General features: G+C 39.7%; 1 long non-coding RNA gene and 2 pseudogenes across 1 annotated transcript; 2 read left to right on the top strand and 1 right to left on the bottom strand.

Moving 5' to 3' along the window:
* Positions 1-5,287: 5,287 nt before the first annotated feature.
* Positions 5,288-5,999, top strand: LOC119864609 (annotated as a pseudogene).
* Positions 6,000-10,800: 4,801 nt separating this feature from the next.
* Positions 10,801-12,190, top strand: LOC476719 (annotated as a pseudogene).
* Positions 12,191-13,852: 1,662 nt separating this feature from the next.
* LOC102156439 lies at positions 13,853-16,802 on the bottom strand. The gene is made up of 3 exons (XR_005375147.1): positions 16,563-16,802; positions 16,361-16,451; positions 13,853-14,239 (listed from the first exon to the last, which is right to left on the bottom strand). It is a non-coding gene; the product is annotated as an uncharacterized LOC102156439 (long non-coding RNA).
* Between the last annotated feature and the right edge of the window lie 254 nt (positions 16,803-17,056).

Raw genomic sequence — 17,056 nt, 5'->3', positions numbered from 1 at the left:
TATAGGTAGTAAGAAAATTTAATAATTCTTCTTCCGCTTTTGTTTCCCACACAAGAGTTGTGTTGGGGTCATGAGGAATAGCCTATTATGTTCTTGTACTTTAAAGAGGATACACCATGGAGTTTTCCTCTTTTGGCTTTTCTACTTCTTTGGTGAGAGTGTGATAATGAGGGTGTACTCTGTAACAGAAAATAAAAATTAAGAACTTCTGGATTTTAATGAGGTTTTTGATATGGTTAATTAGCCCTTGAACCTCTGGAGCTCATAACCCTGTTGTAGAAAATAATTTTAATGTTTAAGCAATTGCTGGTGTCCTCAAATTTTTTGGGGTAGAAGCACTCTAAATAATCCAGAATCACATCATTTGAAGTCATGTGGCAAAGCTGCATTTTTAAATATTAGAAAAAACAGAAACCAGATGGTAAATCTTTCTGATGTTAATTTAACATGTTCATATTTGCCTTTGTTAAATATGTACCAAATTCATTTTAGATGGTGAATGTATGATTTAATCAATAAATTTTATATCTTCCTTTCATGTACATGAGGACAAAGTTCATAAATATATTCTACATGTGGTTTCTGGACTCAGAGAGGGCTGAGTTAAAATTCAGACAAATCCATTTACAACCGAGGGTGAATATTCTGAACTTATACACGGCATCAGTGATCTCAAAGTAGGACCAGTGTCTGCTCCCACAACTGTTGCAGATTTTGTAGCAAATGTATTTTCCAATCATTTAGGAGGTCATAGAGAACCTATTATGTTTTCACCAAAAGCACTTCATGGAAGGCTTGGCCATAGCATATTCAGCATCATATATGAAATAGCTAGAATCATATCATTATCATGTCAATATTTTCTGGCATTGGATATATTCCAAGGGAAAGTATATTTGACCAATTTTTAATTTCCCTATGTTTTCTTGTGAGTTATCTGGATATTTTATAGCATACATCTTAAATTAGAAATATTAGGAAAAAACTTCCAAATAGTTTGAATTTGAGTAGTTTGAAGTAGAAATTCTCAAAATAGCTATAACAATTACAGATATGTCTATCACCAATGTGAAAGCACTCTATCTATTTAGTGTGATGCAGCTAACCTTGAGCTGAAAACTTGGTCATGATGTAGCTCAAAAACATATCTCCAGATGCTGTGAGGTGGTCAATGCCTGTTCTGCTTCTGTGGGACCTTCCACCTGCCAGGGAAGCAGCAGAGGTTAGTTTGCATGTCCTGGAGGCCTTAATTCTGTTTTCACCAAAGCATTCCATGAAGGATTTGGGCCACTGCATGCACAGCACAATAGATGAAAAAAGTTGCAGTCAGATATGGTCATTCTGTCCATATTTTCTCACATAAACTCTAAGGAAGAATTTGGTGAATAATCTTTGATTTTTCCACATGGGGACCCAGCAAGCAAATAATCAAATATGTCAAGAGAAGTATTTGGACATCAATCACAGGCACCAATCACACCAAGGGCCACTCCTGCCTGGACCTGCTGACCCAGCTACAGTCCAAGCTGGGGGTGCCCCAGCACCTATGAATAAGGAGCAGTGCTTCCTATCAGAGATGGAATGCAGGTCAGGAAGCCAACCTGATAAGACTTGACTTGTTAAGTTTCCTACTAAGATTCCTGATTTTTTCATTTCATTGTTTTAAAATAACAGAAGCTCTACTGATTTACCACTTTACTGATTCAGATTTATTCAGAAATAATCATTGTACCTGGCGGTATAGATAACAGAGAGGTCTGGGGTTGGAAGCTTTTATTCAACTATAAGAAATATTAGCAAATCAAGCCCAACAATACTTTAAAAAAAATCATACACCCCAATCAAATGGATTTATTCCTGGGATGCAGGAATGGTTCAATATTTGTAAAACAATCAAATGATATACCACCATCAATAAGAGAAAGGATAAAAACCATATGATCATTTCAATAGATACAGAAAAAGCATTTGACAAAGTACAATATCCATTCTTGATATTAAAAAAAAGCCTCTGCTAAGTGGCTCTCGTGGGAACATACCTCAAGATAATAAAGGCCATAATATCAGGAATAAGACAGGGATGTCCAGTCTCACTATTTATTCAACATAGTACTCAAAGTTCTAGCCATAGCAAGTAGACAAAGAAATGAAAGGTATCTAAGTTGGTAAGGAAGAAGGAAAACTCTATTTGTAGATTAAGGATACTATATGTAGAAAATCCTAAAGATTTACTAGAACTGATAAATTCAGTAAAATTGCAGGATAAAAAAAATCAATGTATAGAAATCTGTTGTATTCCTATACAGTATTAATGAAGCAGCAGAAAGTGAAATTAAGAAAACAATCCCATTTACAATCACACCAAAACCAATAAAATACCTAGAAATAAACCTAAAGAGGTGAAAGACTTGTACTCTGAAAACTATAAAACATTGATGAAAGAAATTCAAGATGCAAAGAAATGGAAAGACATTTCATACTCATGATTGGAACAAAGATTGTTAAAATGTCTATGCTACCCAAAGTAAATCTACACACTTAGTGCAATCTCTATCAAAATACCAACAGCATTTTTCACAGAAATAGGACAAACAATCCTAAAATTGTATGGAACCAAAAAAGATCTCAACCAAAGCAACTTTGAAAAACTTGAGGCATCATAATTCCAGATTTCAAGTTATATTACAAAGCAGTAATCATAACAGTATGGTGCTAACATAAAAATAGAAACATAGATCAATTAAATAGGAAACCCAGAAACAAACACATGGTTATATGGTCAATTAATTTTTGAGAAATGAGGAATTATTATAAAATGGGAAAGAGTCTCTTCAACAAATGGTGTTGGGAAAACTGAATAGCTACATGCAAAAGAATGAAACTGAACCATTTTCTTTCATCATACACAAAAATAAGTTCAAAATGGATTAAAGATCTAAATGTAACACCCAAAACCATAAAAATCTTTGAGGAGTGCACAGGAGTAAGGTCTTAGACATCAGCTACATGACATTATTTTTTAGAGATATCTCCTGAGGCAAGAGAAATAAAGGCAAAAGTAAACTATTGAGACTACATCAAAATAAAATGTTTCTGCACAGTAAAGAATCAACAAAACTAAAACCCATCAACTGAATGGGAGAAGATATTCACAAGTGACATTTGTTCTTTTTTAATTTACATTTTTAATTTAAATTCAATTTGCCAACATATAACACCCAGTGCTCATCCCATCAAGTGCCCTCCTCAGTGTCCCTCACCCAAGTTACGCCATCCCTTACCCACCTCCCCTTCCACAATCTTTTGTTTCCCAGAGTTAGGAGTCTCTCTTGGTTTGTCTCCCTAATTTTTCCCCACTCAGTTCCCTGGAAATGATATATTTGAAAAAGGGTTAGTATCCAAAATATATTAAGAACTAATATGACTCAACACCCAAAAAGCAAGTAATTAAAAAATGGGCGGAAGACATCCAGATGGCCAACAGACACATGCAAAGATGCTCAACATCATTCATAAGAGAAATACAAACCAAAATCACAATGAGAATCACCTCACACCTGATAGAATGACTAAAATAAAAAACAAAACAAGCATTGGTGAGGATGTGGAGAAAAAGGAACTCTTGTGCATTGTTGTTAGAATGCAAATTGGTGCAGCCTCTGTGGAAAACAGTATAGAAGTTCCTCAAATTAAAAATAGAGGGCAGCCCGGGTGGCTCAGTGGTTTAGCGCTGCCTTCAGCCCAGGGCATGATCCTGGAGACCCAGGATACAATCCCATTGTCAGGCTCCCTGCATGGAGCCTGCTTCTCCCTCTGCCTGTGTCTTTGCCTCTTTCTGTGTGTCTCATGAATAAATAAATAAAATCTTTAAAAAATTAAAAAATAGAGCTACCCTATGATCCAGTAATCACATTACTAGATATTTACCCAAAAATACAAAAGCACTAAATCAAAGGGATACATGTACCCCTCCCCTTTGTTTGTTGCTTACAATAGGCTGCTATGAAAGCAGCCTAAGCATCCATTGATAGATGAGTGGATAAAAATGTGGTAATATATTTACAATGAAATATTATTCAACCATAGAAAACAATGTAATATTTCCATTTGCAACACCATGGATAGAGCTAGACAGTACAATAATAAGTGAAATAAGACAAAGACACATACCATATAATCTCACTTATATGTGGAATTTAATAAATGAGCAAAGGAAAAAAAGACAAACCAAGAAACAGATTCTTAACTATAGATAAACTGATGGTTATCAGAAAGGAGGTTGGGGGGGATGGAAGAAATAGGTGATGAGGATTAAAGAGTACAGTTATTATGATAAAAAATAATTTTTAAAAGAATTCTGTGGGATCCCTGGGTGGCGCAGCGGTTTGGCGCCTGCCTTTGGCCCGGGGCGCGATCCTGGAGACCAGGGATCGAATCCCATGTCGGGCTTCCGGTGCATGGAGCCTGCTTCTCCCTCTGCCTGTGTCTCTGCCTCTCCCTCTCTCTGTGTGACTATCATAAATAAATAAAAATTAAAAAAAAAAAAAAGAATTCTGTGTGACCCAAATGTTGAATTTTAAAAGACAACAACAACAAAACAACTCATAGAAAAAGAAATCAGCCATGTGGTTGCCAGAGGTCAAGGGTGCAGGGAGGGGGAATTGGAGGAAGGGAGTCAAAATTTGCAGATTTCCAGTTATAAGTCAGTACTAGAGATACGGGGTACAACAGAAGGACTCTAGCTTACACTGCTATATTATATATAAGAAATTTGTTGAAACTAGATCTAAGAGTTCTAGTTACAAGGAGAATTTTTTAATTTTGTTTCTTATTGTGTTTATATGATGATGGATGTTAGCTGAACATAATACAATAATCATTTCACAATATACATAAATCAAACCTTCATGTATACCTTAATCTTATACAGTAATGTATATCAATTATTTCTCAATAAACCTGGGGGAAAAATCCACATTAAAAAAAGAATAGAATTATTATATGATCTAGTAATTTCACTACTGGGTATTTACCCAAAGAGTACAAAGACACTAATTTGAAAGGACATATGCACCCCTATGTTTACTGCAGCATTATTTACAAACAGCCAAATGATGGAAGCAACCCAAGTGTCCATCAATAGATGAATGGATAAAGAAGATATGGTGTATACAACACATACAATGGAATAGGACTCAGTCATAAAAAAGAATGAGCCCAGAATCTGGGAGCCCCGGCTGGTTCATATCGTAGTCCCATAGTTGCCTACCTCCTCTTTCCTTTCACCATGACAGAAGTCACTGTGTCCTTTGCCAAGGACTTCCTGGTGGGTGGAGTGGCAATGGCCATCTCCTAAGACTGAGGTAGTACCTATGGAGAGGGTCAGGCTGCTGCTATAGGTGCAGCATGCCAGCAAGCATACCCACAGATAAGCAATACAAGAGTACTCTCTAGACTGCATGGTTCATATCTCCAAGGAGCAGGGAATCCTGTCCTTCTGTCATAGTAACCTGGCCAATGTCATCAGATACTTCCCCACCCAGGCTCTTAGCTTTGCCTTCAAAGAAAAATACAAGCAGATATTCCCAGGTGATGTGGACAAGAGAATCTAGTTTTGGTGCTACTTTTCAAGGAATTTGGCATCGGGTGATGCTGCTGGGGCCACATCCTTGTTTTGTGTATCCTCTTGATTTTGCCCATATCTGTCCATCAGCTGATGTGGGCAAAGCTGAGTTAACAGGGAATTCAGAGGCCTCAGTGACTGCCTGGTTAAGGTCTACAAATCTGATGGGATTAAGGACCTGTACCAAGGCTCCAATGTGTCTGTGCAGGGTATTGTCATCTACCAAGCTGCCTACTACAGTATCTATACTGCAAAGGGAATGCTTCTAGATCCCAAGAATGTGCTTCCAGATCCCAAGATCTTCATCAGCTGAATGATCACACAATCTATCACAGTGGTTCTGGGGTTGAGGGATAAACCCTACAAATGGGAGTGAAAAGAAAGCTGGGGGAGTAATACTCCCATCAGACAAAACAGACTTTAAAAGAAAGACTGGAGCAAGAGAGGTACTACGTAATGATAAGGGCAACAATCTAACAAAGATGATGTAAGAATTATAAATATTTGTACACGTAACATGGGAGTATCTAAATGCATTAAGTAACTATTAAACATTAATAAAAGAAATGGACAGTAATATAATAGTTGGGGACTTTTAACGTCCCAGTTATACCAATGGATAGATCATCCAGACAGATAACCAACAAAGAAATAACGGCTTGGAATGGTCCATTTAACCAGATGGACTTGATATATTTAGAATATTCCATCCAAAAAAACCCAAAAAACAAAAACAAAAAACAAAAACAAAAACAAAAACAAAACAACAAAAAAAGAATATTCCATCCAAAACCAGTGAAATACACATTCTTTTCAAAGTGCACATGGGGGATGCCTGGGTGCATCAGGCGTCAGTTAAGCATCTGCCTTTGGTTCAGGTCATGATCCCAGGGTCCTGGGATTGAGCCCTGCATTGGGCTCCTTGGTCAGTGGGAAGCCTGTTTCTCCCTCTCCTGCTCCCCTTGCTTGTACTCTGTCTGCCAAATAAAAAAGAATCTTAAAAAAAAAAAAGCCATCAAAGTGCACATGGAACATTCTCAGTTTAGATAACATATTAAGCCACAAAAAAGTCTTAAATTAAAAAAGATTGAATCCTATCATGTGTCGTTCTGACCACAACAGCGTGAAACTAGAAATCAAGTACAAGAAAAAAATCTGAAAAGAATGCACACACATAGATGCTAAACAACGTGGTACTAGACAATGAATGGGTCAACCAAGAAATCAAAGAGGGAGTTAAAAAGTATATGGAAACAAAAACACAACAGTTTAAAGTCTTTGGGATGAGGCAAAAATTGTTAGAAGAGGAAAGCTTAAAAAAAGGGGGGGGGGAAGCTTATATCAACAGATGCCTAGGTCAAGAGACAGGAAAAATCTCAAACAACCTAACCTCACACCTAAGGTAGATAGAAAAAAGAAAAACAAAACAAGAGTAGAATAAAGGAAATTAAGATTAGAGCAGAAATAAAATAGAGACTAAAAATACAACAGATAATGAAACCAGGAGTTGGTTCTTTGAAAGATCAATAAAATTGATAAATCTTTAGCTATACTCACCTCCCACCACTGAGAATGAGAGAATGAGAGAGAGAGAGAGAGAGAGAGAGAGAGAGAGAAGGGCCTTTACCTTTATCTATTTGTTTATTTATGGACAGTTGGGTTACTTCCATATCATGGCTACTATAAATAAGGCTTCAATAAGCATAGGGATGCATATATCTTTCTGAATTAGAGTTTTCATTTTCTTTGGATAAATATTCAGTAGTGGAATTACTGGATCATATGGAAATTCTAATTTTTTGACGAACCTCCATACTGTTTTCCACAGTGGTTGCACTAGTTTGTAATCCCACCAACAGTGCGTGAGGATTCCTTCCCCTGCCATCCCACACACACATTCTGGCTAACACTTTTTATTTCTTGTATTTATTTTGATTCTGACAGGTGTAAAGTCATATCTCATTGTAGTTTTGATTTGCCGGAGGGGAGATAAGTGGGGGGATGGGTGAAATAGGTGAAGGGGACTAAGAATACATGGGGCACTTGGCTGGCTCAATTGGTGGAGCATGCGACTCTTGATCTGAGGGTTGTGAGTTCGAGCCCCATGTTGGGTGTGGAGATGACATAGAAATAAAATCTTAAAAAATGCACTTATGATGAGCACTGAGTAACGTATACAATTGTTGGTCACTATATTGAACATATGAAACAAATATAACAATGTATGCTAATCATACTGGAAATTTTAAAAATTAATTTTTAAAAATGAGGAAACAGTCCCTCACACAAAGAGAGAAGACTCAAAATCAGAAACAAAGGTGGAGAAATAACTGCCACCACAGAAATAAAAAGGATAAGAGATTATGAAAAATTACATGCCAACAAATTGGACAACCCGGAGGAAATGGATGAATTCCTAGAAACATAACCTTCCAAAATTGAATCAGGAAGAAATAGAAAGTTTGAATAGATTACTAGCAATAAAATTGAATCAGTAATCAAAAAACTCCCAACTAACAAAACTCCAGGACCAAGGCCTTACAGTTGCATTATTTAAAGAAGAGTTAAAGGATGCCTGGGTGGCTCAGTGGTTGAGCATCTGCCTTTGGGCCAGGGCATGATCCCAGAGTTCCGGGATTGAGTCCACATTGGGCTACCTGCATGAAGCCTGCTTCTCCCTCTGCCTATGTCTCTGCCTTCTGTGTCTCTCGTGAATAAATAAATAAAATCTTAAAAAAAAGAAGAGTTAATACCTATTCTCAAACTATTCCAAAAGACAGAAGAGGAAGGAAAGCTTCCAAATTCATTACAGGATACCAAAACCAGATAAAGACACTCCAAAAAGAAGGGAACTATAGACCAATAGCTCTGATGAACACAGAAGCAAAAATCCTTAACAAATTATTAGCAAACCAAATTCAACAGTACATTTAAAAAAAATCATTCACTACAATCAAGTGGGATTTATTCTAGGCATGCAAATGTGGCTCAATAGTCACAAGTCAACGTGACTTGTGATCACATTATCAAGAAAGGATAAAAACTGTATGATCTCAGTAGATGCAGAAAAGGCATCTAAGTAAAACATCCATTCATGTTAGAGAAACTATACTTCAACATAATAAAGTCTACGTATGAAAAACACACAGCTAACATCATATGGTGAAAAATTGAGCTTTTGTATTAAGAACAGAACAAGACAAGGGTGTCTAATCTTACCACTTTTATTCAACATAGTACCGGAAATCTTAGCCAAGACAGAGAGAAAGAAGAAAGAAGAAAAGAAAGAGCATCCAAATTGGCAAGGAAGAAGTAAAACTTTTACTATTTGCAGATGAGAGGACACTATATATGGAAAACCCTAAAGGCTCCACCATTATACTACTAGAACTAATTCAGTGAAGTTGCAGGATACAAAATCAAAATACAGAAATTAAGACATTTCTGTGCGCTAATTATAAAATAGCAGAAAGAGAAATTAAGAAAACAATGCCATTTACAAATACACCCAAAACAATAAAATACCTAGGAAAAACTTTTTTTATAATAAATTTATTTTTTATTGGTGTTCAATTTACCAACATACAGAATAACACCCAGTGCTCATCCTGTCAAGTGCCCCCCTCAGTGCCCGTCACCCAGTCACCCCCACCCCCCGCCCTCCTCCCCTTCCACCACCCCTAGTTCGTTCCTAGGAAAAACTTAACCAAGGAGGTAAAAGTCTCCAAAAACTAACACACAGATTAAAGTAATTGAAAAGGACACAAATGGAAAGATATTCCATGCTCATTGACTGGGAGGACAAATAATATTAAAATGTCTATACTCCCCAAAGCAATCTATAGATTTAATGCCATCCGTAACAGAAAACAAAGTTTTTCAAAGAACTAGAATAGTAAAATTGGTGAAGAACCACCCCCACAACACACACACCAAATAGCCAAAGCAACTTTTTTTTTTTTTTTTTTTTGCCAAAGCAATCTTAAGAACAAAACTGGAGGTATCACAATCCCAGAGTTCAAGATATACTATAAAGCTGTAGTAATCAAAACACTATGGTACTGGCACAAAAACAGACACATAGATCAATGGAGCACGATAGAAAATCCAGAAAGAAAAACCCCACAACTTTATGGTCAATTAATCTTTGACAAAGCAGGAAAGAATGTCCATTGGGAAAAAGACAGCCTCTTCAACAAATGGTGTTGGACAGCAACATGCAAAAGAAAGACTGGATTTTTTTTTTTAACATCATACACAAAAATAAATTCAAAATGGATGAAAGACCTAAAAAAAGACCTGAAACCATCAAAATCCTAAAAGAGAACACAGGCAGTAACCTCTGAAATCAGTGGCAGCAACTTTCTTCTCAATAGGTCTCTCGAAGCAAGGGAAATAAAAGCAAAAATAAACGATTGGGACTACATCAAAATAAAAAGCTTCTGCACAGCAAAGGAAATAATAAAACTAAAAGGCAACGTATGGAATGGGAGATGTTTGCAAATGACATATCCAATTAAGGGTTAGTATCCAAAATACATAAAGAACTTATAAAGCTCAACAACCTGAAAGCAAATAATCCAATTAAAAAATGGCCAGAAGACATGAACAGGTATTTCTCTAAGAAAGACATACAGATGGGCAGCGGACACATGAAAAGATATTTATCACATTATCAAGAAAATGTGAATCAAAACAACAATGAGATATCACCTCACCTGTCCTATGTATACTAAGGATGGAACATTACTCAGCCTTAAAAAAGGAGGAGATCTTGCCATTTGTGACATGAATAGACAGAGAGTATCATGCTAAGTGAAGCAAGTCATACAGAAAAAGACAAATACCATATTATTTCACTCCAATGTGGGATATAAGAAACAAAATGAACATAAAAAAAATACCTGTTCAGGGGATCCCTGGGTGACTCAGCGGTTTAGCGCCTGCCTTTGGGCCGGGGCGTGATCCTGGGGTCCCGGGGTCAAGTACCACGTCGGGCTCCCTTCTCCCTCCTCCTGTGTCTCTGCCTCTCTCTATGTCTATCATAAATAATTAAATCTTAAAAAAAAAAAAAACCCTGTTCAGCCCCGCCCCCTGCGCCCCCCACCCCCCACCCGGGAGCTGAATAGGCTGCGTTCCTCCTGGAACGCGCCGCAGAACCGGGGGCCTGGTGACCACGGCCGCGTTCGCTTGCTCAGTCCGCTGGCCGGCCCACCGCCCTCCACCGCCGCACCCCCTCCGGTGCCAGGAACGGACCCGCAACATGCCCTACCAATACCCAGCGCTGACCCCGGAGCAGAAGAAGGAGCTTTCTGACATCGCTCACCGCATCGTGGCCCCGGGCAAGGGCATCCTGGCTGCAGATGAGTCCACCGGGAGCATCGCCAGGCGGCTGCAGCCCATTGGCACCGAGAACACCGAGGAGAACCGGCGCGTCTACCGCCAGCTGCTGCTGACCGCCGACGACCGCGTCAACCCCTGCATTGGGGGGGTCATCCTCTTCCACGAGACACTGTACCAGAAGACCGACGACGGGCGTCCCTTCCCCCAAGTCATCAAATCCAAGGGTGGCATTGTAGGCATCAAGGTGGACAAAGGTGTGGGAGCCCTGGCAGGAACAAATGGGGAGACCACCACCCAAGGGCTGGATGGGCTGTCCGAGCGCTGTGCCCAGTACAAGAAGGACGGGGCCGACTTTGCCAAGTGGCGCTGTGTGCTGAAAATTGGGCAACACACCCCCTCAGCCCTTGCCATCATGGAGAATGCCAACGTCCTGGCCCGTTACGCCAGCATCTGCCAGCAGAATGGCATCGTGCCCATGGTGGAGCCTGAGATCCTCCCCGATGGGGACCACGACTTGAAGCGCTGTCAGTATGTAACCGAGAAGGTGCTGGCTGCTGTCTACAAGGCCCTGAGTGACCACCACATCTACCTGGAGGGCACTTTGCTGATGCCCAACATGGTAACCCCAGGCCACGCCTGCACCCATAAATATTCTCCTGAGGAGATTGCCATGGCAACTGTCACAGCACTGCGCCGCACAGTGCCCCCCGCTGTTACGGGGATCACCTTCCTATCAGGCAGCCAGAGTGAGGAGGAGGCATCCATCAACCTCAATGCCATCAACAAGTGCCCCCTGCTGAAGCCATGGGCCCTGACCTTCTCCTATGGCCGAGCCCTACAGGCTTCTGCCCTCAAGGCCTGGGGTGGAAAGAAGGAGAACCTGAAGGCCGCCCAGGAGGAGTATATCAAGCGAGCCCTGGCCAACAGCCTCGCCTGTCAAGGAAAGTACACCCCAAGTGGGCAGGCCGGGGCTGCAGCCAGGGAGTCCCTCTTCATCTCTAACCACGCCTACTAAGCGGAGGTGTTCTAAGGCTGCCCCCTCAACACTCCAGCACCTCCCCCCCAACACTCTTGAAGAGAGGGCCTCACCTGGGGCTCCAGGCTGCTCTTTCCCATCACTTTGGCCTCCCGTGTGACCTTGGTGTGTGGTGGTGTCTGTACATGCTAACTCCGTTGCTCTTCCCGGCCCACTGCCAATAAACAACTATTTAAGGGGGAAAAAAATTCCTGTTCATGTCTTCTGCCCATTTTTAATTGGATTATTTGCTTTGGAGTGTTGAGTTTTTTTATTTTTTATTTATTTTTATCTTTTTACTTTTTTTTTTTTAAAGATTTTATTTATTTATTTATTCGAGAGAGAGAGAGGCAGAGACACAGGCAGAGGGAGAAGCAGGCTCCATGCAGGGAGACCGACGTAGGACTCGATCCCAGGCCTCCAGGATCACGCCCTGGACTGAAGGCAGGTGCTAAACCACTGAGCCACCCAGGGATCCCTGGAGTGTTGAGTTTCATAAGTTCTTTATATATTTTGGATACTAACCCTTTATCAGATGTCATTTACAAATATCTTCTCCCATTCCAGTGGTGGCCCTTCAGTTTTTCGTTGTTTCCCTTGCTGTGCAGAAGCTTTTTTTTTTTTTTTTTTTTATGTAGTCCCAGCAGTTTGTTTTTGTTTTTGTTTCTCTTGCCCCGGAAGCTACACATCTAGTAAGAGGTTGCTATGGCTGATGTCAAAGAAAAAAAAAGGAGACAATAATAATAAACAGTCTCTTAAATACAGAGAACTAGTGGTTGCCAGAAGGAGGGGATTAGCGGGGGTATTGGTGATGTGAAATAGATAAAGGGGATCAAGAATACACTTATCTCTATGAGCACAGAAGAATATAGATTGTTGAATTATACTGTACACCTGAAACTAATATAATGGTTCAATGAAAATAACACATTGCCCACCTTAAATTTACACAATGTTGTATGTCAAATCTTATGAAATTTAATGTCCTGAGTCTGAATTAGCATGTGGAAAAAACAAAAATGATAAAACTTGTTTAAATAGATGTAAAAATGATCTTAATATTACTGTATTAAAATACTAATCTCTTTAGAGTATATGCTTTTTAAAAAAATAATACTTTAACTCAAGGAAAATATAACTACAGAACACTAAGATAAAAAAAACACTGCAATAAAAAAAAAAGGCATGTGGAGCAAAAACAAATGTATCTATGTGGCCAGCTTTGGAAAATACATTCTGCCACAAAAGTGAACCCTTTTGAAGGGAGAAGAAATGTGTGGGAAATATCAGAAAGGGAGACAGAACATAATGACTCCTAACTCTGGGAAACGAACTAGGGGTAATGGAAGGGGAGGAGGGCAGGGGGTAGGGGTGACTGGGTGACGGGCACTGAGGGGGGCACTTGACAGGATGAGCACTGGGTGTTATTCTGTATGTTGGTAAATTGAACACCAGTAAAAAATAAATTTATTATTAAAAAAAAGTGAACCCTTTTATGCACCTTGAACTATTTACAGGGCAAATGCTATAAACACTTTAAAATATATGTTACCAGGACCTATTTCAAAAACTGACTTAAAGTTTATTAATTTATGACATCAGGGTCAGGTACTCTCCCCCCTGCTGAATCCTATTAGGTACCATATTTCTTTTCCGAGGGTCCTACAGTCCCTATCTACTCTATAGACCAAAGATTAATTCTTAGAGTCTTTGTTTGTATTTGTGTCAACCAAAGTTCTTATTTTTAACCTATTAAGTTACAGGAGATGGTTTTTTTCTAGCTTCTATGTGCTATGCATATATGATGTACAACAAAGCCCTATATAAAAAAATGAATAAGCAACATGGTAAACAAATCAAACAGCAACAAGTGAGGCTAGGATATCCTTTCATTCCATGAAACCCAATCTGTCACCTATAAAATCATCTACTTATAATTTTTCTCTCTCAAAATATTAATAAAGAACAGCTGGTTATAACAGAGTATCATATTTCAGGGCAAGACTCGCATTAAAAGAGAGGCAAGCAAAACACAGAGCTGTTTCATGGTGTGCCACTTCCCAGGGTACACACCACTTGTGTTCTGCAGCACCACCACCTCCTCTTTATCACTGTTTTTGGAGCATCCATCTTGGCTCTGTGTTCTCCCCACCTCACTGGAAGGAAGGTCTTCCTTCAAGGCCACAGCTGGTCTAGTGTCTCTTGCTTTCTTCATTCTCCAGGTCTGTCTCTGGATATCTACAGATTTCATCAGTTGTCTGCAGAGGGGCCAAAATTCTCGTGTTTGTAAATAACTCTGATCCACCATTTTCCCATCACACATTTCTAGTGTGATACATGAGGACCTCCACTATAAATAACCATTCCTCAGATAATTTCCTCCAGCTGCAATCTCCTGTGACCCTCTTTCTTCTCTCCCCTTCCTCCCTACTAATCTAGGGTCTTATTATTTGTATTTTTATTCTTTCTGTACAGCGACATCCATACAGTGTTGCTATTAACATTTAAGAAAGATTAACAATGATCCTTTTTAAGCTCTTATTTCTGACCTAATGTGACAAATGATGCTCCTTAGGAATCAGTCCTGCTCTCACACTTTTTAAAGATTTTATTTATTCATGACACACACACACACACACACACACACATACACACACACAGAAGCAGAGACACAGGCAGAGGGAGAAACAGGCTCCCTGTGGGGAGCCCAATGTGGGACTCATCCCAAAACCCCAGGATCACACCCTGAGCCAAAGGCAGACATTCAACCACTGAGCCACCCAGGTGTCCATCTTATACTTCTTTTGTATCCATTCACTCCTGTTAGGGAATCCTTTTGATTTCCCTGGCTTCAAATATTATTAATGAATTGGAATGGCAATAGAATCAGCACAAATCTCTCTTCAACATGGAGACCCAAATATTCACCTGCCCACTCATCAGTGATCACGTCAATGACCACCAACAGTGACCAGGTGTCAAGATGAATTAACCATCTCCCTGAATAATTCAATCCTTATCATTCCCAAACTAAATTTTTGGTACTAATGTCATGTCAAATCCTGAGTGACATTTTGGATGCCCTGGCACCACACCTATCAATGAACAATCCATCCACTCTCCTGAATCCACCTAATGATTCTCGATGTTCAATAATTCTTCATCACCTCTCAGGTCACATAGAAAATATGTCCACAGAAGGTCCTTTTTTGATCCAGTAATCAAAATGATAATACCATTTTCCTGTGTTGATTTTTCAATTTTTACTTACATATATATTATCCCTTGCATATTATTTTTCTCACTAAGTTAGAAGCTTCTTGAAGAGAAGACTAATATAGGATTTAAAGTATTATACACAAGGGGGCTTCAAGATGATGGGAGAGTAGAAGGATCTAGAGCTCACCTTGTCCCATACACACACAAAACAGTTACATCTATGTGACTAACTCTGAAAAAGCCCTGAAGATCGGAAGAACAGACTTTCTACAGTTAATCATAGAGAGGGGGCCATGTTGGAAAAGGTAAGCCCCCCAGCAAGACTAACCACAAATGAGAAGGGTACCATAAGCACAGAGAAGAGAATCAGACCCCATACCAGGCACTGCTGGCACTGGAAAACCTCACTGGGAAGATGAGTCCCATAACATCTGGTGTTGAAAACCAGTGGGGCTTAGCTCTGAGAGCTTTAAAAATCAGTAGGCTTAACTCTGCAGGAGCTGGAGGGTAATAGGAAATGGAATCCCTGATCTTAAAGAGTCAGCATACTAAACTCAACCAGAGACACAGTGTAGGTGCAACAGTTTAAAAAGTGCCTAGGGTATATATGAAGAAAATATACTGACTAATCTTAGAATGTGTGCCAGAGGGGCAAGAAGTTGCAGAAGTTTTCCCTGGGAACAAAAATGCCAGTGGGCACTATTTCTCTTCCCCTTGCCTCAGGCTAGATAGCCAGACACTTATAGAAGTCAGTGCTAACAGTCTCCATTTACCTTGCTAGCACTGTGTGCCCCACCCCAGCAAACTCACCCCATCCAGCCTGCCTACTTGGACAGGAATCCCTGCAAAGCAGTTCCTGCCTTATTATACCCAGTAGGCAGTCCCAGCTTGGATCAGCACCACTCCATAGTGACTCCAGCCATATGGAGTGTGGTGATATAACCCCACACACCAGTCCAGTGTGTCCACAGTTCCTGTGGTTGGCTTCTTGACTGAATGTGCAGGGATTTGTTGTGCCTATAGCTACGACAGAGAAACTAATTGTAGACAATGAGGCTGACTTCCTGGCTCCACATTGCAGCTGGCTGGGATGAAGGCAACTGTGGCTTAGCCACAACAGTAGGGCACATGCATCCCATCCAGGGTGCACCCCTGTATACCTGGTTCTGGTGACAGTGGTTATTGTACGTCAGGCAACAGTACTTCTACACAGGGCACTAGATCCAAGACCAGGGGTTGTAGCTGACCTACCTAATATATCAGAAAACAAAACAGGGTTAGACAAAATGAGTAGAATTGCTAAATGAAATGGAGACAAGCCATATGTCTGATAAATAAAGTAATGGTCATAAAGATACTCACCAGACTTGAGAAATGAGTGGAAAGACTCAGTGAAAACTTCAGCAAAGAGATAGAAAATATAAAAGAGAACCAGTCAGAACTGAAGAATTCAATAACCAAAATAAAAATACACTAGAGGGGATTAACAGCATATTAGAGGTGCCAGAAGAATGGATCAGCAACTGGAAGACAAGTAATGGGAAGTAAACCAAATTGAAGGGCACATAGAAAAGAATACAAAAACATGAGAAGAGGCTAAGAGAACTCTGTGACATCATCATGTGTAATAATACTTGCATTATAGGGGTCTGAGAAGGAGAAGAGAGAGAAGCAGTCATAACTAAATGAACCTTACAAGAAATGGTGAAGTGAATTCTTTTTAGTGGAAAGAAAAAGCCATAACTAGAAGAAGATTATGAAAGGGAAAAAATTTCACAAGTACAAGCAAACACAGTAAAGGTAATAGATTTATCATTCATAAAGCCTATATGGAGGTTAAAACACAAAAGTGGTAA

Source organism: Canis lupus, chromosome 20 (assembly GCF_011100685.1).
Source record: "Canis lupus familiaris isolate Mischka breed German Shepherd chromosome 20, alternate assembly UU_Cfam_GSD_1.0, whole genome shotgun sequence".
Classification (NCBI taxonomy): domain Eukaryota; kingdom Metazoa; phylum Chordata; class Mammalia; order Carnivora; family Canidae; genus Canis; species Canis lupus.
This window is presented reverse-complemented; position numbering and strand designations above follow the sequence as displayed.